The following is a 27,999-nucleotide window of genomic DNA, read 5'->3' on the forward strand; positions in this document are numbered from 1 at the left end:
CATTTCATTTCAATGATAAAAACTCTTCACTGAACAGATCAGTTGGAGACGGTCAGTTGGAGGTGATTTGTTTAACATAACCTGGACAGTAGCTGCAATTAGTTCCTGAAAGTTCCTAATCATTTAGTAGTGGTAAGTGTTATTTTAGTTTGTTGTTATTATATCTGTAATAAACATGTTTTGTTGCACTATTATTTTTGCCTTTGTCTCAATAAAAGCTAACTTTTTGTATATATTGTACATGTACATGCATTTAGTCGTCAAATCATCAACCCAACAATGTAAGATCTGTAAATTTGCTTTCACAAATTTTTTGTTCTTCCCATGCCGGGATTCTAATCCATGCTACTGAGATATTGTGACACCAAATCTGTACAATTTTTAAACACCAGAGAAGAGCAGATGATTTAAACACTTTTGTGTAATCCAGCATTATATAAGATGTTTTTGTGTCTAATGTTATTATTGCAGTTTGAGCATTCAAAAACATGTTCATTATGTCCACTGGTTGTGTTTGGTTGCTGTCTGCCATATTAAATGGATTTCCTTTTTTTGTTATTTGCTTAAATTTGTCTATTAGCTTTCCCTTTTGAAATTAAATAAAAACAGTTCACAAATTAAGTGTGCTGGGCTTATTTTAATTAACCTCTATCAGAAACATACTAACAAAAATTTGAAAGCAAAGGATGTAGATACCATTATCTTGGGACTTAATAAGCCCATGTATAACGATCTTTAAATTCAGGCTTTTGCTCATTGTTGAAGACTTCAGGTGACCTGTACTTGTTTACATCAGTGCCCTACTATGCAGGGCTAGTAGTTGTCTCAATTGCAATCATTCAATGTATCCTTGCTTTTGTATCATTTAAAGACTTCAATTCTTTAATCATTTCAGTTAACACATTTTAATTTCAAAACATTCAACAGATATTTCCAAATAACAAATTTTGTAAACAACAGATATAATTGGTAACTGGTAATTATTTTACAGTCAATATGTTTTTATATTTATCAAGAGGCATCATAATCATGTTCATTAAATTCTTTCCTTCAAGTTGTCACCCTGTTACTGAACCCAAAACCAGTGAAAATTGCAAGTAGCTTTTAGTTTCTAGTAGTACTATTTTGATAAGATGTGTAATTTTTCGTCATTTCTTTTGATGTTCTGTCATATCCAGTCAGACTATTTCACATGTTGAACTTTACTCACAATTATATTTCATCTGTAAATGCTAAATTATGCAACTTCTAATGCAGGGAGACATGAGGGTTACTAATTTTTTAAATGTATAACTAGTTTTTATCTAATACAGTATATTTTTTAATATCAAAATAAAAATAACTAAAACTGAGTATTTAATAACAATATTTATTTGCAATTTTTTTCGTTTTCCGTTATCTAACTTTAGTTTGCCTCAACTAAATGTTATGAAACTTATAAATCTAGGAAATTTGTAGAACATATTGTTGTTAATTGACCATGTTGATTTGCCATAATTTATCACATTCACACATATTCATTGCAAAAACATCTTCTTTTTCATAAGTGTCTACAGGAGCTTGTGTTTCTGTATCTTTTCTTTAAAGAATCATCATGATAACTTCTGTTCCCTTCACATTCGAGACATAAATGAGATCTTCAGGAAAATATCTACTCCTTATATCTTTATCTGAAAAAACAAAACAAAAAATATGCTTTGACATAGTTTGACATATTTTTACAAGATTGTACATACTGAAATGTCTTGCCTGCTTTATGGTCATGATTGAACTTTCTGTTGCATGTTTCAATCTGAAGAATATACCACAATTAGTTCCTAAAACATATACACATGACCAAATTTTTCTTCCAACATGATTTTTATTTATTTACTAATCAAGGTGAGAGGAGACAATGAAAAGTAGATAAACATATATAGATTACCGTAGCTTCTCAACTTTAATTTGATATCAACAAAATGTATTGTGGCAATTTCTCAAATATCAGTGGTGGATCCAAGGGGAGGGTTCCGGTGGTTGGAACCCCCCTTTTTTTGAGACGATCAATGCACTTGAATGGAGACATTTAGTTTGAACCCCCCCCTTTAGAAATGTCTGAATTCACCCCTGAATATAATACAGGTTACCCAATCATCACAGTTGGTTGACCATTATGGATAAACCATTTCACAGATGATATCGGATGTTTCTTACTTCGTACCTGCAATCCCCTTTCCTTTTCATGAATGTGACCTACCGAAATAGACTATATATACCAAGTTTGTAATAACATGTGCAACACGAAGGGTGCCACATGTGGAGCAGGATCTGCTTACCCTTCTGGAGACCCTGAGATCACCCCCAGTTTTTGGTGGGGTTTGTGTGGCTCAGTTTTTAGTTTTTAATGTTGTTTCTAGTGTACTATTAATTGTCTGTTTGTCTTTTTCATTTTTAGCCATGGCGTTGTCAGTTTATTTTCGATTTATGAGTTTGAATGTTGCAATGGTATTTTTCACCCCTCTTTTTTTTAACAGGAGGTTAATAAGCTGTAATTAGCAATGGATGTTAGTAGCCATTTAATTCTTTTAAATTAAAACTAGTCTGAAGTACTGAACCATGTTTGATTGAAATATTTGTCGATGCTATAATGACACACTTCTTCAAACATCAGTAACAGTTATAATCATACCTTTGCTGACTTCAGCATTTCATTATGTCTTCAGTTTCTTTTCTCATCTGTCATAGTATCAATATTATATATGTAGCATACCACCATCTTGATGCATTCTGTATTACAAATAGTTACTCAACAGTTTTATCGTAGCAATCTTTTGGTGTTTTTTTTTTATCAGGAACTACATGTTCTATATTCTGGAAATCTTACAATGCATGGAAAAGCTGAAATTATAAATTAGGTAAATAAATTTTAATCAATATGAAACGACACAATCAGCTTTTTTAATGATAAATGTGTACTAAGTTTCAAATTGATTGGACTTTAACTTCATCAAAAACTACCTTGACTAAAAAAAATTTAACCTGAAACTGAGGGAACACTTTTAATTTCTATGTTCAGTGAACCATAAAAATGGGGTCAAAAGTCTTTAATTTGGTTTTAAAATAAGAAAGATCATATCATAAGGAACATTTGTACTAAGTTTCAAGTTGATTGGACTTCAGCTTCATCAAAAACTATCTTGACCAAAAACATTAACCTGAAGTGGGAAGAATGGATGGACAGACAAACAAACAGACGAAAGGACGCACAGACTAGAAAACATAATGCTTCTCTACTATTGTAGGTAGAGCATAAAAATTCATAAAAGAACTAGCAAAAAAAGGCACCAACAAAAAGAAACAAATCTAAAGTAATTGTCCATTAACCAGGAAACCCTTGTTTTTCCCCTTTTGTTGCTCCTAATTCATAAACAGATTGAGTCATAACTCCAATATTCCAACCCTTACTATCCTTTGGAGTTTTGTGGTGTGGAAACTTCAGGCAATTCTATAAACTGTTCTACAAATTATTGTCTGGACAATAGAAAACCCTTTTATACCCCTTTTTCCTACACCAAAGGGACCATAAATTAACCCCCAAATCAATCCAAACCTTCCTTTTTGTGGTTTCAAACTTCAAAGATTTATATTTACTTATGCTAAAACTATTGGCATTTTTTTTAATTAAACTTAAGTTATTGGCAAATTTCCAATGGATTTTATTAATACTGAAGTTATATATAGATATAGGAAGATGTGGTGTGAGTGCCAATGAGACAACTCTCCATCCAAATAACAATTTAAAAATTAAACCATTATAGGTTAAAGTACGGCCTTCAACAAGGAGCCTTGGCTCACACCGAACAACAAGCTATAAAGGGCCCCAAAATTACTAGTGTAAAACCATTCAAACGGGAAAACCAACGGTCTAATCTATATAAACAAAATGTTGGTAAATTTCAAAATCACATCTTTAAGGTGGTACCCAACACTTAAACTAAAATTAATTTGGCTCGTTTAATTTTCTTAAAATTTTGACAAAGTATTTACTTTGACTCTTTGACAAAAATATAAAAATTTAAATTTTTTTGAACCAACCGTTTTATCAGAAAAATTACACTGGTTATATAGCAGTTTGACAAACACTCATTTTGATCATTGAAAAGCTTAATATCCCTTTAACAACACAACGTAATTAAAACGTTTAGCTGACTTTACAGAGTTATCTCCCTGTAGTGTTAGGTACAACCTTAAAAGTTGTGTGAAATAATTCAAATATAACTTTTGGATTACCTCCCTTACACAGCTTTCAAATTGTCTTGACTATGCTTTAACCAGAAAAATAATTGTTTTTCATCTTTTTTGCCCCTTATTCATAAATGGTTTTATTTATATCCTTAGCCAAGTCATTAACTTAAAACTACAAAAATGCTTGTGTTTGGCCCATCATTCTTGACTGTTTGCCCCATAACCCTAAAAATAAATTCCAACCTTCTTCTTATAATATTTAACATTGTGGTACAATTTCAGAGGAATTGAATTTACTTATACACAACTTATTGTCCTGAAACTAGATAAATGCTTGTTTTGGTCCCCTTATCCTAAACCTTAGGGACCATAACCCCCAATATCAATCCCAAGCTTCCTTTTGTTGTTTTAAACATTGTGTTAAAATTCTATTCATTTCTATTAACATGATTAACTTATACTAAAGTTATTATCTGGAAACCATCCGTCTTCGAACGATGCTCAGCTGACCACAAAGCAATGTGATACCAATATAATTATATGATTGCAAAAATTTTATGGTTGTATAAAAAGGTATTCTAGACTTTAAACTAGAGGCTCTAAAGAACCTGTGTCGCTCACCTTGGTCTACATGTATGTGAATATTAAACAAAGGAAGCAGATGGATTCATGACAAAATTGTGTTTTGGTGATGGTGATGTGTTTGTACATCTTACTTTACTGAACATTCTTGCTGCTTAAAACTATCTCTATATATAATGAACTTGACCCAGTAGTTTTAGTGGAAAATGTTGGTAAAAATTTACAAATTTTATGAAAATTGTTAAAAAATGACTATAAAGGACAATAACTCCATAGGGGATTAATTGACCTTGTTGACCATTTCGGTCATGTTGACTTATTTGTAAATCTTTCTTTGCTAAACATTATTGCTGTTTACAGTTTACAATGTATCTCTATCTATAATAATATTAAAGATAAAAACCAAAAACAGCAAAATTTCCTTAAAATTACTAAATCAGGGGCAGCAACCCAACAATGGGTTGTCTGATTCATCTGAAAATTTCAGGTCAGATATATCTTCACCTGTTAAACAATTATACCAATTATACCCTTGTCAGATATATGCTCTAAATGCTTTGGTTTTTGAGTTATAAGCCAAAAACTGTATTTTACCCCTATGTTCTATTTTTAGCCATGGCGGCCATCTTGGCTGGTTGGCCGGGTCATCTGACATATTTTTTTAACAAGATACCACAATGATGATTGTGGCCAAGTTTGGTTTAATTTGGCCCAGTAGTTTCAGAGTTCTAGAAGATTTTTGTAAAGGTAACAACGCCGGAAGCAAAGTGATGGGAAAAGCTCAGTAGGCCCTTTGGGCCAGGTGAGCTAAACATTACTTTTTTCTAGTTTATAACTGAGTGAAGGCAATATCATATATACCCAATAAATCATCAAATTCGAAACATATTTCTATGTTGATTAAAATGAAGCTTTTTTATTATTTGATGCAAATTTTATGTTCGGAGAGCATTCTACAGCTATTTTCCAGTATTCATTTAGGAATTACTTGATCATCAAAAAAGCGGTGTTTAAAATATAATACAGGGGACTCATATTCATTTTAACTTTATTTCGTGCTGCTACTTTTGATTTTACACAGTTAAGATGGCTCAGACTTATTCAAAGTCTTTATCAGAATGCCGTATTATTTTAATCTTTACAAAGAGTACCTCAAATTTGTCGAAAAAAAATAGGGGTTCCAGACCATTTAAGCTCAAAATTTTACTTTAAATAGGTACAAGCATGTTAAAGGGACCATTTTCAATGAAATGATAGGGAAAATAGAGGTGCTGACATATTTTTATGGGATATCAAATAAAAACTGTCTGTGACACCTCAGGTGTGACCTGGTCCAAATCTGTAATGTACAAAGCTGAAATACAGCTTCAAATATTAAGCAAATACAAGGACTTATATATACATGTATGCGTCCCTGGCAAATACAAGGGTCACCAATAAGGAAAAATAAAATTTTTGCCTTAAAACCCAAATTTTGGAGGGAAAATGGTGAAATTGGGTGAAATGTCAATTTGAGCCTTTAGCAGACCTGTACAGAAATTGCTAACAAAACCACATAGAAGCACATTTCAACGATGCAAGTAAGAATTGTATAGCTTAAAATTTATAAAAAAAAACATAAATACTTAAAAGTTTTTAGGAAAGTTAATTGTTCAATAACATGTAAATTATTCCTTGTTTTCAAAATTCCAATAGGGAACATACTTTATATAATTGTTTAAATAAACCAATTTTTCAAGACGTTTCGGCCGAAACGTCTTGAAAAATTGGATTATTTAAACAAATGTAAATTATTGTCACTGATTTTTGTGATAATTGTCTTTTGATGGATCAAATAAAAAAAAAACTTTTTTTTTATTTATAAGCTAGTAGTCAGCTTGGAATTAATAAAAACAATGATGTCATGGATGTATGAACTGTAAATCACGAAAACAGGAATTTAATACAAGGATTTACAAGTTCGTTTAAAATTACATTTTGTATATATTCTGAGACTTGTATTAAAAAACAAATTTATATTTTGTTAAAAAAAAGCAATGAATATAAATTAATACATTGTACTCCAGTGTTCTACTATCATGACAGTGACTAAGCAAATAGGGGAAATAACAAATTGGTTGTGGCAATACAAAAATTCAGCAAATTTTTCAACAAACTTTAACATGTAATGTTCAAATAATTAACATTATGCAACTGGAGTACAAAAACTAGAGGCTCTAAAGAGCCTGTGTCGCTCACCTTGGTCTATGTGAATATTAAACAAAGGACGCAGATGGATTCATGACAAAATTGTGTTTTGGTGATGGTGATGTGTTTGTAAATCTTTCTTTACTGAACATTCTTGCTGCTTACAATTATCTCTATCTATAATGAACTTGGCCCAGGAGAAGATTTTTGTAAAAGATAACCAAGATTTACGAAAAATGGTTCAAAATTGACTATAAAGGGCAATAACTCCTAAAGGGGTCAACTGACCATTTCAGTCATGTTGACTTATTTGTAAATCTTACTTTGCTGAACATTATTGCTGTTTACAGTTTATCTCTATCTATAATAATATTCAAGATAATAACCAAAAACAGCAAAATTTCCTTAAAATTACCAATTCAGGGGCAGCAACCCAAAAACAGGTCGTACGATTCATCTGAAAATTTCAGGGCAGATAGATCTTGACCTGAGAATCAATTTTACTACATGTCAGATTTGCTATAAATGCTTTTATTTTTGAGTTATAAGCCAAAAACTGCATTTTACCCCTATGTTCTATTTTTAGCCATGGCAGCCATCTTGGTTGGTTGGCCGGGTCACGCCACACATTTTTTAAACTAGATACCCCAATGATGATTGTGGCCAAGTTTGGTTTAATTTGGCCCAGTAGTTTCAGAGGAGAAGATTTTTGTAAAAGTTAACGACGACGGACGCAAAGTGATGGGAAAAGCTCACTTGGCCCTTCGGGCCAGGTGAGCTAAAAAATCAGAGCAAATTGATCCAGGGCGAACAAGTACAAGTGTGAGTGATAAATTTGTCCTGGTAAAATATGTCAGGGCGGACAAATATTACTATATAGTATAAAAAGTCCATGGTTACAGAATTTACTAGTATATATTTAGTCCGATATTACAATGTAGTTATATATGTCCCCAGACAAATTTTCCTAGGTAATCATGTCCTATAAAATCCTATAAAAGATTCAATTACTTGCATTTGCAAATTTAAATCTTATGTTTTAGTAATGTTTAAGAGTCACATAGTTAAATTTTTGATAAAATTTATGTCCCCAGACTTTTAATTTTCCCACAAAGTCATGTCCATGTCATTAGAAGTCCTAGGTTTAAATGTCTATGCCTTTAATTTTTAAAAGTGAATATGAATGTAATATGTTTTAACATTGTTATAGACAAAACGAAAGAGTTGTGTATCAATCTGTTACAGCTAATTTCCTAAAGCATGTAGAGCAAGACTTAAGTTAGCTTGCTTGCTTTGTATTTAAATTGTACACTCATTAGGATAATATCCAATTAAATTCAAATATTAAATATACAGGTTAAACTATGCCTATATATATTATATAAAGATGACCATCATGTCAATCATATTAGCAAAGCTTGTATAAACAATTATACAAACAAAGAAGGCAAGCCAACCAAAGTTTTGCATTTGTAACCGAATATTAGCTACTGTCACGGTGTATTTGTATATATACAGAAGAATTCTAGAGTTTTGTATCACTTTGACAGTCAAATCCTGACACAGCAGCCCAACTGAGACCAGATACCATTTTTATTCATGAGTTATGATCAGTATCAGATATAAATGAGGGGGAGGACAGGGATAAGGGAGACAGGGAGAAAGGAGGTAGGAGAAAGGGGTGGGAGAAAGGGGGTAGGTGAAAGGAGAGGAAGGTTGGGAAAAAGGAGAAGTTGGAGAAAAAAATAAAATATGAAGAAATAAAATATCTTTTTTTTTCCGGTAAATTAAAAAAAAATAAAATAAGGAGAAGAGGGGTAGGAGAAAGGAGAAAATGGGTGAGAGAAGGAAAAGGAGTACCCCCCTGTCTAGTCCAAATAATTCTTTCAAGACGTCATAATTATTTGGACTACCCCCTGTCCTCCCCCTCATAAATGCTTTTTCAGATCCTTTTTTCGCTTGTTCTATTAAAATCTTACCACGTAAATTCCTTAACTCTCTTTTTTATTTAATTGAATGTTGATTTTGCTTGCCTCAAAACAAACTGTTTTTCCTGTGAATAATTTTCAATCTCCTTGCTTCTAGTATGAACAATTTATCTTTGACAGACGACGCGAGCACGAATCGCAATCTGTCAACAAAGTTCTAAATGCACATAAAAATAGTCCGCTGTCGAGTTTTAATTTGATTTAGAATGACTAGACATTTCATCGTTCTTTGTAGAACAAACCATGATATCAATACACATTTGTATTTTATTGATCTTTCTAGGGATGTTGCGACTTTAATAATAAATATTCGTGTAGTAATATGCCCTAACTTTTCTGTACGAAAGGAGACCGTAAAGACAGAGCAAACGAAACTTGAGGATGAAGATGAAGATGTGTTGATAAGATTTGATACGTAAAATGCATAATACTTAAATTTTCTCGGTGAAAAGTCACTTACTATTATGTCTCTTTCAAAACTGCCATTAAGGAAACACGCATTTTAAAAAATACCCGTTTGGAAAAAAAAAGGGGGGGGGGGTCTCAACGGAAGATTCCGTGGAACGTTTGGTCTGATATATATATTTAGCCGTCATGTTAAGAATGTAAATTATTTGAATTAATATGGGGAAGTTTGTTGAAATGTTCGCGATTATGGCCAGATAATTGTTTTTCATTGATTTGTGACTAATAGTAATAAACTTTTGAGCTGCAAAAAAACCCAGTTTCTTTTAACGAAGCTATCCATTTGATTTTTATGGGGGGGGGGGGGGGGGGGACGAGGATAAAATTTGAAAAAATAGGCAGGGCAGGAGTTTTGAACTTGCAAAAAAAAAATAAGACACTTTTGGTAAAAAAGTCAGGATAAACTAAAAAAAAAAAAGGCAGGACCAGAGACATATAATACAATGTATTATATGTCTCTGGCAGGACCGAACACAGTGAAAAATAAAAAGGCAGGACAGAGATTACAACTAAAAAAAAGGCAGGACAAAATTTACATCCTAGCCCCCCCCCCCCCCACCCCATAAAAATCAAATGGTAGCTACATTATTTGATTTTTATGGGGAGGCTAGGATGAAAAATTTTGTCCTGCCTTTTTTTTTTTAGTTGTAATCTCTGTCCTGTATTTTTATTTTTCAGTCTATTTGGTCCTGCCTTTTTTATTTCTTAGCTTATCCTGACTTTTTTACAATAATTGTCATCCTGCCATTTTTTTTTGCCAAGTTACTCATCCTGCCTTTTTTTATTACTCAAAATCCTGTCCTGCCTTTTTTTTCAAATTTCATCCTAGCCCCCCCCCCCCCCCCCCCCTAAAAATCAAATGGTAGCTCCCTAAAGCAATTTTTAAAAATCCATATTGCAAAGACACACAAAAAAAAGAAAAACCTAAAAAAAGTATGGATGTCAAATGATTGCTTTCTCCTTAGAAAAGTGCGTTCCCTTGGAAATAAATTAGGTAAAGCCCCTACCGGTAATTATGATTGACTTATTGCAACTGTAAAAGAGAGTACAATAAATTGAAAAATAAATTAAAAAAGTATTTTTTTCATTCCTTAATAAAACAAATAAATGAGATGAACCCAAAGAACACCAAAAAATTTTGGGGAAGCATTAATAATTACAAAAAAAAGAATAATAATTGTGAGCCTGCTATTTCTGCCAAAGAATTGGAGATTCACTATAGAAATTTGCTTGCTTCAAGTAATAATGATACAACTGATACAAATCAAAATATAGAGAACAAAAATCACAACTTTTCTAATACATCCCTTAATGTCCCTATTACACGTAAAGAAATCAAAGACTGTATTAAGAAGTTAAAAAAGGGAAAATCTGGAGGTCCTGATTTGATAATTAATGAATTTCTAAAGGTGTGGTCAAACACTCTGGTTTTACTTTTGACCAAACTTTTTAATAAGATACTTAACTCAGAAAAATTCCCCAAAATTTGGAACATTTCTCTATTGACATCAATTTATAAATCTGGTGACCCATCTGATTGTGGGAACTATAGAGGTATAAGCATAACAAGCTGTCTTGGTAAAGTCTTTACATCCATTTTACAAAAACGACTTGGTGATTTTCTTGAAACACGTAATTTATTATTTTCAAATCAAGGTGGTTTTAGAAAAAAATTACAGAACTGTAGATCATGTCTTTATTTTAAAAACAATAATAAACAAATATTTGTTTAAATGTAAAAAGAAACTATATGTGTGTTTTGTAGATTTTAAAAAGGCTTTTGACAGTGTCTGGAGATCAGCTATGTTCTTAAAATTACAAAATAAAGAAATACAAGGCAAATTTTATAATATACTGCATGACATGTACTCTAATACCTTATATTCATGTAAATATCAAAATATGTTTACCAAGCCTTTTCTTGATAATCAGGGTGTCAAACAAGGTGACAGTTTAAGTCCAACTTTATTTACTGTAAATTCAGAAATTATTGCGAGGTTTTGATTATTGCGAAAAATGCGACAGACTTGTAAACGCAATAATTTTAACTCGCATTTTAAAATCATTGATATGAATTAAACAGGATTTTTCTCAAAATCATTATAATTAAAATCGCATTTAAGTCTAAAATGACAAAATCGCAATAATAAATGCACGCAATGATTTCTGAATTTACAGTAATTTATTTGTTGATGACATAGAAAAATACTTAGATACAAACTTAACTAGTGCAGTAAATTTAAATGGTCAAAAAGTGAACCATTTATTGTATGCTGATGATTTATTATTGATATCGGAATATGCAGATGGTCTCCAGAACTCTCTTGATTCTTTACAAAAACATAGTACTGAATGGAAACTGGACTTGAACCTTAAGAAAACAAAAATTATAATTTTCTCTAAAACTAAAAGTAAATTAAAAAAACGTTTACTTTTATTACAGTTCTAATGCAATTGAAATTGTTGATTGTTATAAATACTTAGGAGTTGATTTTCATAGCTCTGGAAAATTTATACAAGCAGTGTCAAGCCTCTTAGATAAAGCTAAAACAGCATATTTTGCATTGAAGTCAAAACTACCATATAGTGAAAATTTGTCTGTTAAGACTTGGCTCCAGCTTTTTAATTCAATGATAATTCCTATTTTAACTTATGGATCAGAAGTATGGTTATCAGAATTCAAACCAAATTTTGAAGCATTTATAGACAAAAGTAAATTAGACAAAACACAAAACTCCATATTTAAAAACATACTTGTGGTTCATGGAAAGTCTTCCAATCTAGCAATGCGGTGTGAATTAGGCACTTTACCCATTCGCATTAAATGTTATCAACTTATGTATAAATATTATGAGCGTCTCAGTGATATTGGTGAACGGTCTGGTGGTCCGCATGAAATTTTCAAGGCTGCTTTTGAAGTGGACAAAACTCTCACAAATAGAGAAAATTCATGGTCTTATAAACTATCTGAATTAATGAAATATATTGCAAAAAATAGCATTGTAATAGTAATTTCAAACAGAAACTAGAAGATTTCTACAAAAATAAAATTATATTTGAACTTTCTAAAATAAAAGATGGACACTGTGGTAAACTTTTATTTTTTAGTAAAATTTAAACAACAAGAATATTTAAATTTTAATATTCCTAAATACATTTTGTACCTTTAACCCTTTCCTCCATAATGACGCCTTTTGACGCCACCCCCCTTACTCAATAATGACGTCTTTTGACGCCTTTGTAGTACCTCAGTTGAAACACTTTGAATACAAAGTGTCTGCAGTTGACTTAATAAAATTGGTATCCATTATGAAAAGGAATATCATAGGAATGTATATATATCCGACTCAAATTTATTTGATGAAATAGTTGTTTTTCGCAATGCCTTAATCATGTTAATACTTTAAAGCATATGTTCAGCATTTTATCAAAAAAATCCTATGCGAATCAAGTATGCAAAAAAAAAAAATTCAATGGAGGAAAGGGTATATATATAAATTGAAAAAAACTCACTAAATTAAGAATAATGCACACACATTAGCGATAGAAACTGGGAGGTATGCAAGACCAAAAATACCATCTAATGAGAGATTTTGTAAATTTTGCACAGGAAAAATTGAAAATGAGATTCATTTCTTGACTGAATGTCTGCAATATAACAAAATTAGATCTAAATATAAAATTAATGATATAAATTTAAATAATTTGGATGAAAATTTTACCAAAATGTTAAATCCTATGTCTGAAAAGGAATTAAAATCTATTTGTATGTATAATGAAGAAGCTCTTGATTTGAGAGACCACCATACCGTTTCATCAGATAATAATCCTTGACAGTAGTTTGTCCATATACATATATATATATAAATATCTTATATTGTGTGTTTTAAGTAAATATATGAAAATCTAGAATAATACTGAAATATAAGTCTATGGTATCAATATCAGTTTATGATGTATTTGTATACATAGAATTGGCTTGACTTGTTCCATGAATCGTTATTTCATTTGTGTGTTGTTTTAATATTATTTATTATCTGTATTTGGATATTTGGATCACGCCTCTATTGAGCTCTTTCCAATAAAATATTGAATTGAATTGAATAAACAGGAATCTCTGGAGGGGGCACTTCCTATACATATAAGGTGTCAGCTGGGAACAGTATATTTAATACATGTACACATGTTCCCAATGCAAAGAGACAACAACCCGACCAAATAAAAAACAACAGCAGAAGGTCACCAACAGGTCTTCAATGTAGCGAGAAATTCCCGCACCCGGAGGCGTCCTTCAGCTGGCCCCTAAACAAATATATACTAGGTCAGTGATAATGAACGCCATACTAATTTCCAAATTGTACACAAGAAACTAATATAAAAATAATACAAGACTAACAAAAGCCAGAGGCTCCTGACTTGGGACAGGCGCAAAAATGCGGCGGGGTTAAACATGTTTGTGAGATCTCAACCCTCCCCCTATACCTCTAACCAATGTAGAAAAATAAACGCATAACAATACGCACATTAAAATTCAGTTCAAGAGAAGTCCGAGTCTGATGTCAGAAGATGTAACCAAAGAAAATAAACAAAATGACAATAATACATAAATAACAACAGACTACTAGCAGTTAACTGACATGCCAGCTCCAGACTTCAATTAAACTGACTGAAAGATTATGATTTCAACATATGAATTCAGTTGTAAGATTTTCAAATCTATACCAGTATTTTACAATTGACTTTACAATATCATAATGTAAGGGGAAAAGACTGAAGTGGGGACCCCCTCTTGGGCAGTCTATGGGCCCCCTCTTATGAAAATTTCTAGATCCACCATTGATTTCTAGTTTAAAAATATGTGAATAGGTGTTGAAATATTCAGAATATTAAGTCAACAAATTAAAAAGAAAATATGGTATACTGTATGATTGCCAATGAGACAAATCTTGTCTCTAGACAATAGACACAATTACATTAGAAATTAACAACTTTAGGTCACTGTATGGCCTGCAACAATGATAAAACCAGAAACTACTATAAGTTACAATAAGGAGGCTCGAGGGTACATGTATAAAAATTTAAGAGAAAAATAAACATTTATTTTTTCATTACATAGGAGTAGATTCAGTAAGACCCCTTTTTGGCCACAAAATATAGCAGTTTTACAAAATTGTGAAAATGTAATCCTTAAGCTATTTATTGGAAAGTAGCATGCTTCTGCTAAATAAATATAGGATGTTTTTGACAATACAATGCATATATCAGGTACTACATGTAGCATCATTAAGTTATGCTAAATTACTGAAATCTTCAAAATTTTAGATTTTTTGGTAAATTTTAGACGGTTTCTGTCTTAAATGAAAGTGTAAATTTTCCCCTTACATTATGATATTGTAATTATTCGTGTTCATTTATAATATTGAAATGTTAATTATACCCCATGCAACGAGTTGCGGAGGGTATAATGTTTTTGACCTGTTCGTCTGTCCGTCAGTCCTGTTTTTTGTCATCACAACTCCTTTCAAACCATGCATCAGAATTTCATGAAACCTTTTCAGATAATAAGGACATACTATGTAGTTGTGCATATTGACGGGAAATTGCGATTCAATTTTTTTTCTAGGAGTTACGCCCCTTTGAACTTATTTACTTTAATGTACTACTGCAACAGTTTGTCATCGCAACTCCTCTCAAACCACACAACAGAATTTCACGAAACCTTTTCAGATAATAAGGGCATACTATGTAGTTGTGCATATCGACGGGAAATTGGGATTCAATTTATTTTCTAGGAGTTACGCCCCTTTGAACTTATTTACTTTAATGTACTACTGCAACAGTTTGTCATCGCAACTCCTCTCAAACCACACAACAGAATTTCATGAAACCTTTTCAGATAATAAAGACATACTATGTAGTTGTGCATATTCGACGGGAAATTGCGATTCAATTTATTTTCTAGGAGTTACGCCCCTTTGAACTTATTTACTTTAATGTACTACTGCAACAGTTTGTCATCTCATCTACTCTCAAACCACACAACAAAATTTCATGAAACCTTTTCAGAAATAAGGACATACTATGTAGTTGTGCATATCAACGGGAAATTGGGATTCAATTTTTTTCCTAGGAGTTACGCCCCTTTGAACTTATTTACTTCAATGTTTTACTGCAACAGTTTGTTATGGCAACTCCTCTCAAACCACACAACAGAATTTCACGAAACCTTTTCAGATATTAAGGACATACGATGTAGTTCTGCATATCGACGGGAAATTGTGATTCAATTTTTTTTCTAGGAGTTACGCCCCTTTGAACTTATTTGCTTCAATGTACTTCTGCAACAGTTTGTCATCCCAACTCCTCTGAAACCACACAACAGAATTTCATGAAATTTTGTAGATAATAAGGACATACTATTTAGATGTGCATATTGGCAGGAAATTAATTTTTCTTATACAATTTTTTTTTTCTTACACTAATTTAATTTCTCCAATGACAATGTGGGGACGTGGGGTATGTGAGTGTGCTCACTAAGGTTCTTTAAATGTATTTAATGATAATACATAATATATATATACATGTAAAGGTTGATGAACACAGATGCGGCCACTTTCATTTTTTGACAAAAACCATCAGAAAAGTGACATTTTTTGGCAAATTCAATAGATTTTTCATACGAAAGCTTGAATCTGAGCGTTTTTAATGACTTAAGTCAGTCAAAATCTTTCACATTAACTAATTGAATCAATTGAAATAGACAGTTAAGAGTTTAAAAAGTGTCCAAAATCTTTCGTTAGATGAATTTGAAATTTGAGGCCAAAATCGGAACCTTACCTACTTCTTTTATTTGTTACCTTAAGTAGTTGTTACTTTAGTTTAAACATATTTATTTATAGTGGATTAAGAAACAAGTTTTACAACTTATATCAATCCCTTTCCACTTTGCGGGTGCGAGTGCTGCCTTGTAGCGGCATTAGCCTACTCTTTTTCGAAATCTACAAGGGTGTCTTTAACGTGCAAGAGTTGTTACTTTATCATATGGTACAAAAATAATTTTAAAAAATCAATTTTTGATGGCCTCAGATGAATTGTAAAATGTAGATATCATTAAAATTGCTCAAAATTATCTCCCTTTGGTATAAAAATGCCATTTTTGGAACTCATCCGTGACCTTTTTTATTATTATTATTTTCAATTAAGCTGTTCTTAAACTAAACTATTGTAAAATTTGAGCGATTTCTGTAATTAAGTTCTCTTATTTCGGTATTACATGTACCTCTATTTCTGCTATTAGTTCAACAGAAAAAAGGTACCTTTACAAAAATGTATGCTTCTTTCGAAGGCAGGTTGTGAACGGTGACCCCATTTTTTTTTATTAAGTATAAGATTGAAGTACGTTTATCATTTTTACAGAAACAATTTTTCCTTGTAGATGTTGCAGATACATTCATACAAATGATGTTGAAGAAACAAAGAGAAAAGGAACTTGGACTGTACCAGTTTGTTTGCAGCTTCTAAGGTGAAGTATACTTATTTAAATGTTTTGTAAAAATAAGAAGATGTGGTATGATTGTAAATGAAACAACTCTCCATGAGAGACCAGTGAGACAAAAATTAACAACCATAGGTAACTGTACATCCTTCAACAATGAGCTATACAACATCAAGGACTTGAAATTACCAATGAACAACTTAGGGCCTGATTTATTAACAAAACATTGAACGATAAACTGTTATGATATACAGCAACAAACTACTGAATTACAAGCTCCTGAATTGAGACAGACACATGGAGTTTGTAAAACATTAAAAATGGTTGCTGGCACGAAACCCTCCTTCTAACCTATGACAGTGGTGCAACATTCCAACTAGCAAACTATATAAACCATTTGAAAAGGGCTTAATTCTAAGATCAATAGAAAGTCAAAGCACAATAAAAAATCCTAAAACAAAAACACATGAAATACAAATCTGAGATTTATAGCAGTTACTGAAAGCATGTTCTAATAATCAATATTTTATCCTTGTCCTTACACAATGGGCTGAATTTCTCTTAAGGGCATACCGTACAGTTTTGATCCTGTATTTACAAGTTCGTAAAAATTTGCATAGGCTATTTTTTACCTGATTAAATCAAATATGTAATAAAAAATATACCTTCATGTGCTACTTTTTGAGAAAAATGAGGTCGAAATTTTGTATATTTGCTCAAAATTCAGATATGTGGCTGTATTTTCTTTTTTCGAAGAAAAGACATAAGGCAGATTCCATGTAAGAAATGGAAATGTCTGTCAAAATGAATAAATAGATAAAAATAATAATTACTGTTATTTGAAACATAATCTGTGAATGTTTTGATGAATAATTATGTTAGATGAAATTATAAAAATAATTTTTGGATATGATTGTTTCTGTTTAAAGAAGAAATGATTAAAACAAGTTGAAAAAATGCAAAAAATTTGACAGAATTAACTCCCATTTTTTTACACAATGCTTTATGTTGACACTTGTATACTGGTATTTAATAGTGTAGTCAGGTTATTCAAACATCCCTGTTCCCAAATCTGTTACTTTTTTTAGTCAAAAACATTTGTGATATATATTTTTTTCACTTTCAAATATCTTGCTTTATAGCTCAGTGTCTGTCAATAAATCTTATGTCAGGAACATCGCTGTAAAATCTTTCAAAATCATTGTTGGTTCCAATTTATGCCAGTTAAAACTGTAAATCATGCTGTGCATAAGAAAAAACACATGTTGATTCTTTTATTTAACTTTATTCAAGCAATAGTTTAAACTTATATGTTTCCTACATAAGATCTGTCAAACTTGTTTTCTTATGTCTGAAACATTTGAATGTGCTAACAGTTAAAATTATTTGACCTGAGGTGAAATCTTGTTAGATGTTAGGCTGCAGTATTTTCCAGGAGTTTTAAAAATGACTTTCAACTAGGATTTGATTTCCAATGTCAGTAAAAAAAAAAACAAATATATATTGTCTGTCAAAATATCTTATGTATGAAAAATCTTATGTCAGAAACTCAATTTGTCTGTCAAATCTTATGTATGAAAAAATAAAGTCTGTCAAATCTTATGTATGAAAAAATAAAGTCTGTCAAATCTTATGTATGAAAAAATAAAGTCTGTCAAATCTTATGTATGAAAAAAATAAAGTCTGTCAAATCTTATGTATGAAAAAATAAAGTCTGTCAAATCTTATGTCAGAAATAATAAAGTCTGTCAAATCTTATGTCAGAAACAATAAAGTCTGTCAAATCTTATGTCAGAAAAAAATAAAGTCTGTCAAATCTTATGTCAGAAACATAACATTTAAGGCTTCGTTTATTCAAAAAGGATGATGCTCATAATTTTTTTTTTGGTCAAATTGTCTTTATCTTTATTAGTAAAGCATGTATTCAAAAACAGAAGTTCATTGCTTATGATTTATGTCTAACATGCTTATGGGAGTTGTTTCACTTTCTTATATGGAATCTGCCATAATTTTTTTGTTATAAAAGATAAACACAAATTGTTTTTAGCTCACCTGGCCTAAAAGGCCAAGTGAGCTTTTCTCATCACTTGTCGTCCGTCGTCAGTCGTCGTAAACTTTTACAAAAATCTTCTCCTCTGAAACTACTGGGCCAAATTAAACCAAACTTGGCCACAATCATCATTGATGTATCTAGTTTAAAATTTGTGTTTTTTTACCCGGCCAACTAACCAAGATGGCCGCCATGGCTAAAAATAGAACATAGGGGTAAAATGCAGTTTTTGGCTTATAACTCAAAAACCAAAGCATTTAGAGCAAATCTGACATGGGGTAAAATTGTTAATTTAGGTCAAGATCTATCTGCCCTGAAATTTTCAGATGAATCAGACAACCCATTGTTGGGTTGCTGCCCCTAAATTGGTAATTTTAAGGAAATTTTACTGTTTTTGGTTATTATCTTGAATATTATTATAGATGGAGATAAACTGTAAACAACAATAATGTTCAACAAAGTAAGATTTACAAATAAGTCAACACAACCAAGATGGTCAGTTGACCCCTTTAGGAGTTATTGCCCTTTATAGTCAATTTTTAACCATTTTTCGTAAATCTCCATGATCTTTTACAAAAATCTTCTTCTCTGAAACTACTGGGCCAAATTAAACCAAACTAAACCACAATCATCATTTAAGTATCTAGTTTAAAATTTGTGTTTTTTGACCCGGCCAACCAACCAAGATGGCCGCCATGGCTAAAAATAGAACATAGGGGTAAAATGCAGTTTTTGGCTTATAACTCAAAAACCAAAGCATTTAGAGCAAATCTGACATGGGGTAAAATTGTTAATCAGGTCAAGATCTATCTGCCCTGAAATTTTCAGATGAATCAGACAACCCATTGTTGGGTTGCTGCCCCTAAATTGGTAATTTTAAGGAAATTTTACTGTTTTTGGTTATTATCTTGAATATTATTATAGATGGAGATAAACTGTAAACAACAATAATGTTCAACAAAGTAAGATTTACAAATAAGTCAACACAACCAAGATGGTCAGTTGACCCCTTTAGGAGTTATTGCCCTTTATAGTCAATTTTTAACCATTTTTCGTAAATCTCCATGATCTTTTACAAAAATCTTCTTCTCTGAAACTACTGGGCCAAATTAAACCAAACTAGACTACAATCATCATTTAAGTATCTAGTTTAAAATTTGTGTTTTTTGACCCGGCCAACCAACCAAGATGGCCGCCATGGCTAAAAATAGAACATAGGGGTAAAATGCAGTTTTTGGCTTATAACTCAAAAACCAAAGCATTTAGAGCAAATCTGACAAGTTGTAAAATTATTTATCAGGTCAAGATCTATCTGCCCTGAAATTTAAAGATGAATGGGACAACCTGTTGTTGGGTTGCTGCCCCTGAATTGGAAATTTTGCTGTTTTTGGATATTATCTTGAATATTATTATGGATAGAGATAAACTGTAAACAGCAAAAATGTTCAGCAAAATAAGATTTACAAATAAGTCAACAGGACCAAAATGGTCAGTTGACCCCTTTAGGAGTTATTGCCCTTTATAGTCAATTTTTAACCATTTTTCGTAAATCTTAGTTAACTTTTACAAAAATCTTCTCCTCTGAAACTACTGGGCCAAATTTTACCAAACACAGCCAGAATCATTATTAGGCTATCTAGTTTAAAAATTGTGTTTTGTGACCGGGCAAACCAATTAAGATGGCTGCTACGGCAAAAAATAGAACATAGGGGTAAAATGCAGTTTTTGGCTTATAACTCAAAAACCAAAGCATTTAGAGCAAATCTGACATGGGGTTTAATTATTATTCAGGTCAAGATCTATCTGCCCAGAATTTTTTAAGATGAATCGGACAACCAGTTGTTAGGTTGCTGCCCTTGAATTGGTAATTTTAAGGAAATTTTGCTGTTTTTGGTTATTATCTTGAATATTATTATAGAGATAAACTGTAAACAGCAATATTGTTCAGCTGAGTAAGATTTACAATTAAGTCAATATGACCAAAATGGTCAATTGACCTCCTAAGGAGTTATTGCCCTTTATAGTCAATTTGTAACCATTTTTCTTAAAATTTGTAAATTTTCACTATAATTTTCCACTGAAACTAACTGGACGTAGTTCATTACAGATACAGATAATTGTAAGCAGCAAGAATGTTTAGTAAAGTAAGATCTACAAACACATCACTCTCACCAAAACACAATTTTGTCATGAATCCATCTGTGTCCTTTGTTTAATATTCACATAGACCAAGGTGAGCAACACTAGTTTGTTAAAGTCATATGAAACGAGTGAGTGGTGAAAAATAATGTTTGTCCAATTCTTGAACCAATGGATGTATACATTCATAAACTTAGTCCTATGTGCAGGATTTTATCATTATTTTCGCAAATATATCATATATTAATCGCCATTTTTTTTCTCTCTCTGTTTGTTATGATTGAACAAATATGGCTGCTCATTAAATGCCGTGATTTGAAGCCGAGTTTAACCAATTGTCACCTTATAGTAAACAAATCACAAAAAGCATGGGTATTGAGCACGTGTTTAACATGTATAATCAGATATTTGTTTATTTCAATGACAGATCCATGCGTATTGTGGTCACCAGATTTTTACGAGGAGGGTTACGCTCGGGTCACTATGCATACTGAAAATATGTCGGCAAATTGCTTGCTGGCAGCAAGCAATTAAAAATAAGTACTCTTCTTCTAAATGTGGACAAATTAAAGAATTTTCATCAGAAAAAAGTATATGTACATAAGTTGTTTAATGAAAACTAACCATTTAGTTATAAAAAACATATGCATATTTTTTTTTAATTTGAGGTTTCTTATGATTTTAAATAATCGGTAATTTCTGTATTTTATAAGTATCCTAAAAAAATATGCATTTTTTATTCCGAAATAACTCGTATTTATCAAATGTTCATGAATTGAGGAAAAATATGTCATTTTTGGCTTTATGTTTATCAAAATTAAAAAAAATCCTTTATTTAAAGTTTTATCAAATTTGGGTCACATAATCTCCCTGCAAATTGAAAGTCAAACAAATTGCTGTTTTGAAAAATGGGGTTCCATGAACTCGTTTTCAAATAAATTCAGTTTGAATGATAAAAATCAGTCGAAAAATGCATTTTTCTCTGGTATGTTAAAGTTTGATGTCGCGAAAATAACATTTTGCATTAGCAACGTCATTACCTCCTCTGTAACTGTATCGTATGCCCTTAAAAGCTAACCTAGACCTATAAATGAATGATTATAGCCATCACTTGATGTCATCTAAACAAATAACATATAGATGGAGAGAAATTTTAGTTTAAGTCGCAAAAATGATCAACAAGAAAAGATCATCAAATAAGTATCATGAATGGTTGAAATTGTCAGTCAACTCCTAATTATTTAATAAATTAGCCACAGAGTTTTTTGTAAGGTCTAGTTTTAATTAGAATTTTATTGTAGATAAAGGAGGTAAATTTTCTCTGTTGACAAAAAAATGGTTGAGGAGTCGGAAAGTTTGACTGAAGATTAAGGATATCAAATGAAGGTAAACATAAATTTAAAGTAATGTTTATATTTGTATTAATACATGTACCTCGAGTATGCATCAAATGTATTGGGTAAGATGGTAATAACTGTATGTGAAACAATAAAATTTGTTTAAAGTGGGCAGTACATGTATATTAAAACATACCATCAACATTAGCACAACTAAAAATGCAATCATAAAAGCATCTGCAAAGTTTCATAGAAATCTGTGAAAGTATGACACAGTATCCATGGTATCAGTTATTTGATGTCCATGTCATTCAAGGTGGATATTGTGTCATTTGCAATAGACAAATTTCCTATTTACATGTACCCACTTTAATCGGAACAAATTTGAGGGAAGTTAACTGTTTAATGCATATGCCATTATCATGATTATGTTTTCTATACATGACTAAATCATCAGAAAACAGTAAACCTTCCGCCAAAATTGCACCATTTATATTTTTGAATTTACTTCTTTCGGGTGTTTGTAGTGACAGAGTACCAAGATATCTTACCACAGAGAAGGTATTAAAACCTGTTGAAAAAACATAGAATCCGAGTCAAAAGTTGATAATGTGAAAATAGACTATTATACCACATCATCTTATTGTCGAGTCTGCAACTTTTGTTGCAGAAAGCTCGACATATATATAATGTTCTGGGGGCCAGCAGCGGAGTTAGCTGAATTCTTAAAAGCTTTATATTTTAGAAGGATGAAGACCTGGATGCTTCATACTTTGAATATATACCAAAATGCCTCAGGTTACCAAGTTTCTCTCAGTCACATGTCTAATGTCCTTGACCTAATTTTCATGGTTGAGTGTCTACTTGAAAAAAAAGTTAAGATTTTTATACGACTGCAAAAGTTCAAAATTTTGGTCGTATATTGGTATGAGGTTGGCGTCGTCGTTGTCATCCGAAGACATTTGGTTTTCACACTATAACTAGTATAAGTTAATAGAAACCTATTAAATTTAAACACAAGGTTAAAGACTAGAAAAGGAAGTTTCAAATTGATTTTGGGAGTTTTGGTCCCAACAGATTAGGAGTTAGGGGCCAAAAAGGGCCCAAATAAGCATTTTTCTTGGTTTTTGCACAATAACTTTAATAGTATAAATGAATAGAAATCTATGAAATTTTAACACAAAGTTTATGACCACAAAAGGAAGGTTGTTATTGATTTTGGGAGTTTTGGTCCCAAACAGTTAAGGAATGAGGGTCCAAAGGGTCCAAAATTAAACTTTGTTTGATTTCATCAAAAAATGAATTATTTGGGTTCTTGTATATATGTCAAATCTAACGATGTATTTAGGGTGCAATCAACAGTTTTTTTCTATGACGTCATATTTTGAGGGACCATCTATAATTGACCCTTAGTGGTGTTAATGTTAATGAAGATACTTGTATAAAACTATATCATTAGAATCAGAATTTTCTCTAGTTTATAATGAAATAAAAATAAATTGTACTTTTAATAGTACCAAAAAGTTTTATCCAGAGACAATGGGAAAAACATTGCCTAATCTATGCATAAAAAACATGAAATCAGGCCATGTGCACACCCATGCAGACATGATACATGCACATTTTTCATATTCAAAACAGTATGAATTTCATAGGTTTTTACCTGGTCTTTCTAAAAATTTATGCTTCAGGCTACGTTCGCCTGCTTCGAAAAGAGATACAGTGGGTGCAAATAAGTTTTTGCACTTTTCACTGCCAAAAAAACAGGATGTTTACAGTTTGTCTCCCCTTAAAACATGTGTATTTAATCTAATTTTAAAAAATTATTTTAATCATTCAACCTGTTTTAATTGAAGCTAATTAACTTAATTTTACAATTAAATATAAAAAACATGATACTTTTTTACCAATTATGTTGATAAAAAGGGACTTCCCTCCAAGTCTATTTTTAGTCGGGGGAATTACCCCTAGTTTTTTATACGAAACTGTTTATAGCACCCTTAGATTTTTAATTTTTGGTCCTGTTTTCAAATTTGTCTACATTAAGGTACAAAGGGTCCAAAATTAAACTTTGTTTGATTTTAACAAAAGTTGAATTTTTGGACTTCTTTGATGCTGAATCTAAACATGTACTTAGATTTTTGATTATGGACTTGGTCCAAATCGGGGTTCAAATTAAACTTTGTTTGATTTCAACAAAAATGGGGTTCTTTAATATGCTGAATCTAACCGTGTATTTAGAATTTTAATATTTGGGCCTGGTTATCAAATTGATCCACATTGACATGCTTGAGGTCTAAAGGGACTAAAATTGCACATTATTTGATTTCATCAAAAATTGAATTCTTGGGGTTCTATGATCATGATGATATGCTGAATCTAACCATGTATTTATATTTTGGATATTTGACCATAATAGGTAAATGTCCAATTTAAAATTTATAAGTTTTTTTCTCGCCTTGACGGAGTAAAAAAATGAGACATAGGTATGGTGTTCCCCGCGGCGGCAGCATCAACAATGTATTAGTTTGTGATTAGGTCAATTTATGGTGAACCACTAGTGGTAGGTCAATGATATTTGGTATGCAGTTGTATAAGCATTGGCATATCTCATTTTCATGGAGATTTTTTGACTCCGCCTCCTTAGTCATGGTCTATAGACTTTGATAATTTTGCTAAGTTAATATGTATTAGTTTGTGATAAGGTCAGTTCAAGGGGAACCATTAGTGGTAGGCCAATGTTAATTGGTGTTCAGTTTTATAAACATTAGCACATCTCATTTCCATGGAGAATATTTGGCCCTGCCCCCTCAGTCATGGTCTATTGACTTTGAAACTTTTGCTTAGTTTACATGTATTAGTTTGTGATAATATCAGTTTAAGATGAACTGCTAATGTTAAGTCAATGATATTTGGTATGCAAATTTATTGTCATTTGAAAGTGTTGTTTTCATGGAGATTATATAGCCCCACCCCTGATCATGGTTCATTGACTTTGAAACTTTTACATAGTTTAAAAGTTAATGTTTGTGTTTAGGTTCGTTTAAAGGGAACTACTTATTATGAGTCAATGGTAATTGGTATGCAGTTGTATTATATTTATCATTGGCACATCTCATTCCATGGAGATTGTTTAGCCATGTACCTTCAGTCATTGTTCATAGACTTTGAATATTTGCATAACTTACATGTTAAAATATTGCTATTTAATTTCAACATTGCATTATCAAAATTACATGAATATTTGCATAACTTACATGTTAAAATATTGCTATTTAATTTCAACATTGCATAATCAAAATTACAAAAAGGGGATACATATCTCTGTGATAACAGTTTATTAAGTGTAAGTTCTTAGACCACATTCATTCTGTGTCAGAAACCTATCTTGTGTCAACTATTTAATCACAATCCAAATTCAGAGCTGTATCAAGCTTAAATGTTGTGTCCATACTTGCCCCAACTGTTCAGGGTTCGACCTCTGTGGTCCTATAAAGCTGTGCCCTGCGGAGCATCTGGTTTGTAAAGTGAAATTCTCTCTTATTATAAGTAATAGGATAACTATATTTGGTATGTGAGTACCTTGCAAGGTCCTCATGGCTGTCATACAGTTTTCACTTGACCTCGACCTCCTTTCATGGATCAGTGAACATGTTAAGTTTTGGTGACCGTCAAGTCCATATCTCAGATACTAAAAGCAATATGTCTAGTATATTTGGTGTATGGAGGACTATAAGGTTTACATGTCCAACTGGCAGGTGTCATCTGACCTTGACCTCATTTCCATGGTTCAGTGATTATAGTTGAGTTTTTGTGTTTTTTTTTCTGTTTTTCATATACTATTTGCAATAGGTCTAATATATTTGGTGTTAATGGAAATAATAACAGAATGATTGTTAGGTGTACATTTCTAGCTGGTATGTGTCATCTGCCCTTGACCTCATTTTCATGGTTTAGTGGTCAATTTTTAGTTTTTTAGGTTAATGTTAAGGTTATGTTTCAATTGTAATAAAGCTTTATTTTAAGGACTACAAAAGAAGGCGAGACATTTCAGCGTGTGCACTCTTTTTTTTATATTAAACCCTAGAAAGAAGCTACAGATTAATGTTAACTGCAAAAATACTAAAATCCTTTATTAATTAGATCATGTAGATACAGGAAATGAAAATATTTTGAATTTTTTTATCATAAAAATGGTAATGCTTATATATTCAAGTTTCACTAAATTCCAAGAAGGGTTTCCACAAATAACAATGACTGATTTTCAAAATGATCATCATGTAAAAATGAAGAAATGTGCTAAGATTGCCCATGAAAACTATCTTTATGAACAATGACAGTTCAGTGGTTTGCTTTCAGCCTTTAGCAAAAATAATTACCATATATATTGTAATAAGCTATAAATAAAAGCCCCCCATTGTAAAATGTTAAACAATTAAAAAGTAAAAAACAGCGTCCTGATCTTTATAAGTTCGAAGAATAAAATTGAGTCATATTATGGTATGATGTTGTTGTTAGCGATGTATGTCGACACATATGGTTTCCGGATAATTATATAGTTTAAGCGAATGGATATCCATGAAATTTTACACAAGGTTTAATACCAAAAAGGAAGGTTGGGTTGATTTTTGGGGTGATGGTACCAACAGTTTAGAAATTAGGGGCAAAAAAGAAGCATTTTTGTAGTTTCCAGACATTAACTTGTGTGCCAGTGTACTAATCTCTCTGAAATTGTTCTTCAAGGTTCCATATCACAAAGGGTAGACTGGAATTGTGTAAAGGGGTAATTGCCTCAAACGTTCAGGAAATAGGGGGTCAAAAACAAGCATTTTTCTAATTTCCAGACAATATTTTGTGTTTAAGTGTATGGATTTCTTTAAAATTGTACTGCAAAGTACCATACCACAAAGGAAAAGGATGGGATTAAGTTTTGGGGTAATTACTGAAAGGGGGTTGAAAAAAATTGGGGGAGGGGGGATTTTTTTTCTCATAATTTTGATCAAAATCCAAATACAGACAGTCTATCAAGCTTGAATATTGTGTCCAAACATGCACCAACTGGTCAGTCAAATAACAAGGCTGCGCTGCACATCATTTTCTTAATCATATTAATCTGACATGTTAAAGTTTGTACATTATGAAGTTACTAACCTGTTGATTTTGTGTATTTCAGATTATTATTGAAAAAAGAGCACTTTGAAGTACTAGGAGAATTTGAAAACATCTTGGTGAAATAGTCTGACTGATTATGACAGAACATCAAAAGAAATGACGAAAAATTACACATCTTATCAAAATAGTACTACTAGAAACTAAAAGCTACTTGCAATTTTCACTGGTTTTGAGATCAGTAACAGTCTGACAAGGAAAGAATTTAATGAACATGATTATGATGCCTCTTGATAAATATAAAAACATATTGACTGTAAAATAATTACCAGTTACCAATTATATCTGTTGTTTACAAAATTTGTTATTTGGAAATATCTGTTGAATGTTTTGAAATTAAAATGTGTTAACTTAAATGATTTA

At 31.6% G+C, this 27,999-nt stretch overlaps 2 protein-coding genes and 2 long non-coding RNA genes across 7 annotated transcripts in view; 1 reads left to right on the forward strand and 3 right to left on the reverse strand.

The window, feature by feature from the left end:
* LOC143056900 (uncharacterized) overlaps positions 1-27,999 on the reverse strand; it is a 438,790-nt gene that overhangs the window by 39,707 nt on the left and 371,084 nt on the right. The gene's annotated exons all lie outside the window — the stretch shown is intronic.
* LOC143057339 (uncharacterized) overlaps positions 1-27,999 on the reverse strand; it is a 69,514-nt gene that overhangs the window by 26,833 nt on the left and 14,682 nt on the right. The window lies entirely within an intron of this gene.
* On the forward strand, positions 8-27,992 carry LOC143057922 (uncharacterized). 3 transcript variants are annotated; one of them, XR_012972867.1, is made up of 4 exons: positions 8-132; positions 16,882-16,968; positions 22,432-22,516; positions 27,641-27,992. It is a non-coding gene; the product is annotated as an uncharacterized LOC143057922 (long non-coding RNA). The 3 variants fall into 3 exon arrangements; XR_012972866.1 differs by lacking the exon at positions 8-132 and adding an exon at positions 9,272-9,425; XR_012972865.1 differs by lacking the exon at positions 8-132 and adding an exon at positions 9,283-9,396.
* Positions 1,350-24,205, reverse strand: LOC143057923 (uncharacterized). Of its 2 annotated transcripts, none has more exons than XR_012972868.1 (3): positions 24,131-24,205; positions 2,669-2,877; positions 1,350-1,670 (listed from the first exon to the last, which is right to left on the reverse strand). It is a non-coding gene; the product is annotated as an uncharacterized LOC143057923 (long non-coding RNA). The 2 variants fall into 2 exon arrangements; XR_012972869.1 differs by lacking the exon at positions 24,131-24,205 and adding an exon at positions 8,973-9,103.

Source organism: Mytilus galloprovincialis, chromosome 13 (assembly GCF_965363235.1).
Source record: "Mytilus galloprovincialis chromosome 13, xbMytGall1.hap1.1, whole genome shotgun sequence".
Taxonomy (NCBI): Eukaryota; Metazoa; Mollusca; class Bivalvia; order Mytilida; family Mytilidae; genus Mytilus; species Mytilus galloprovincialis.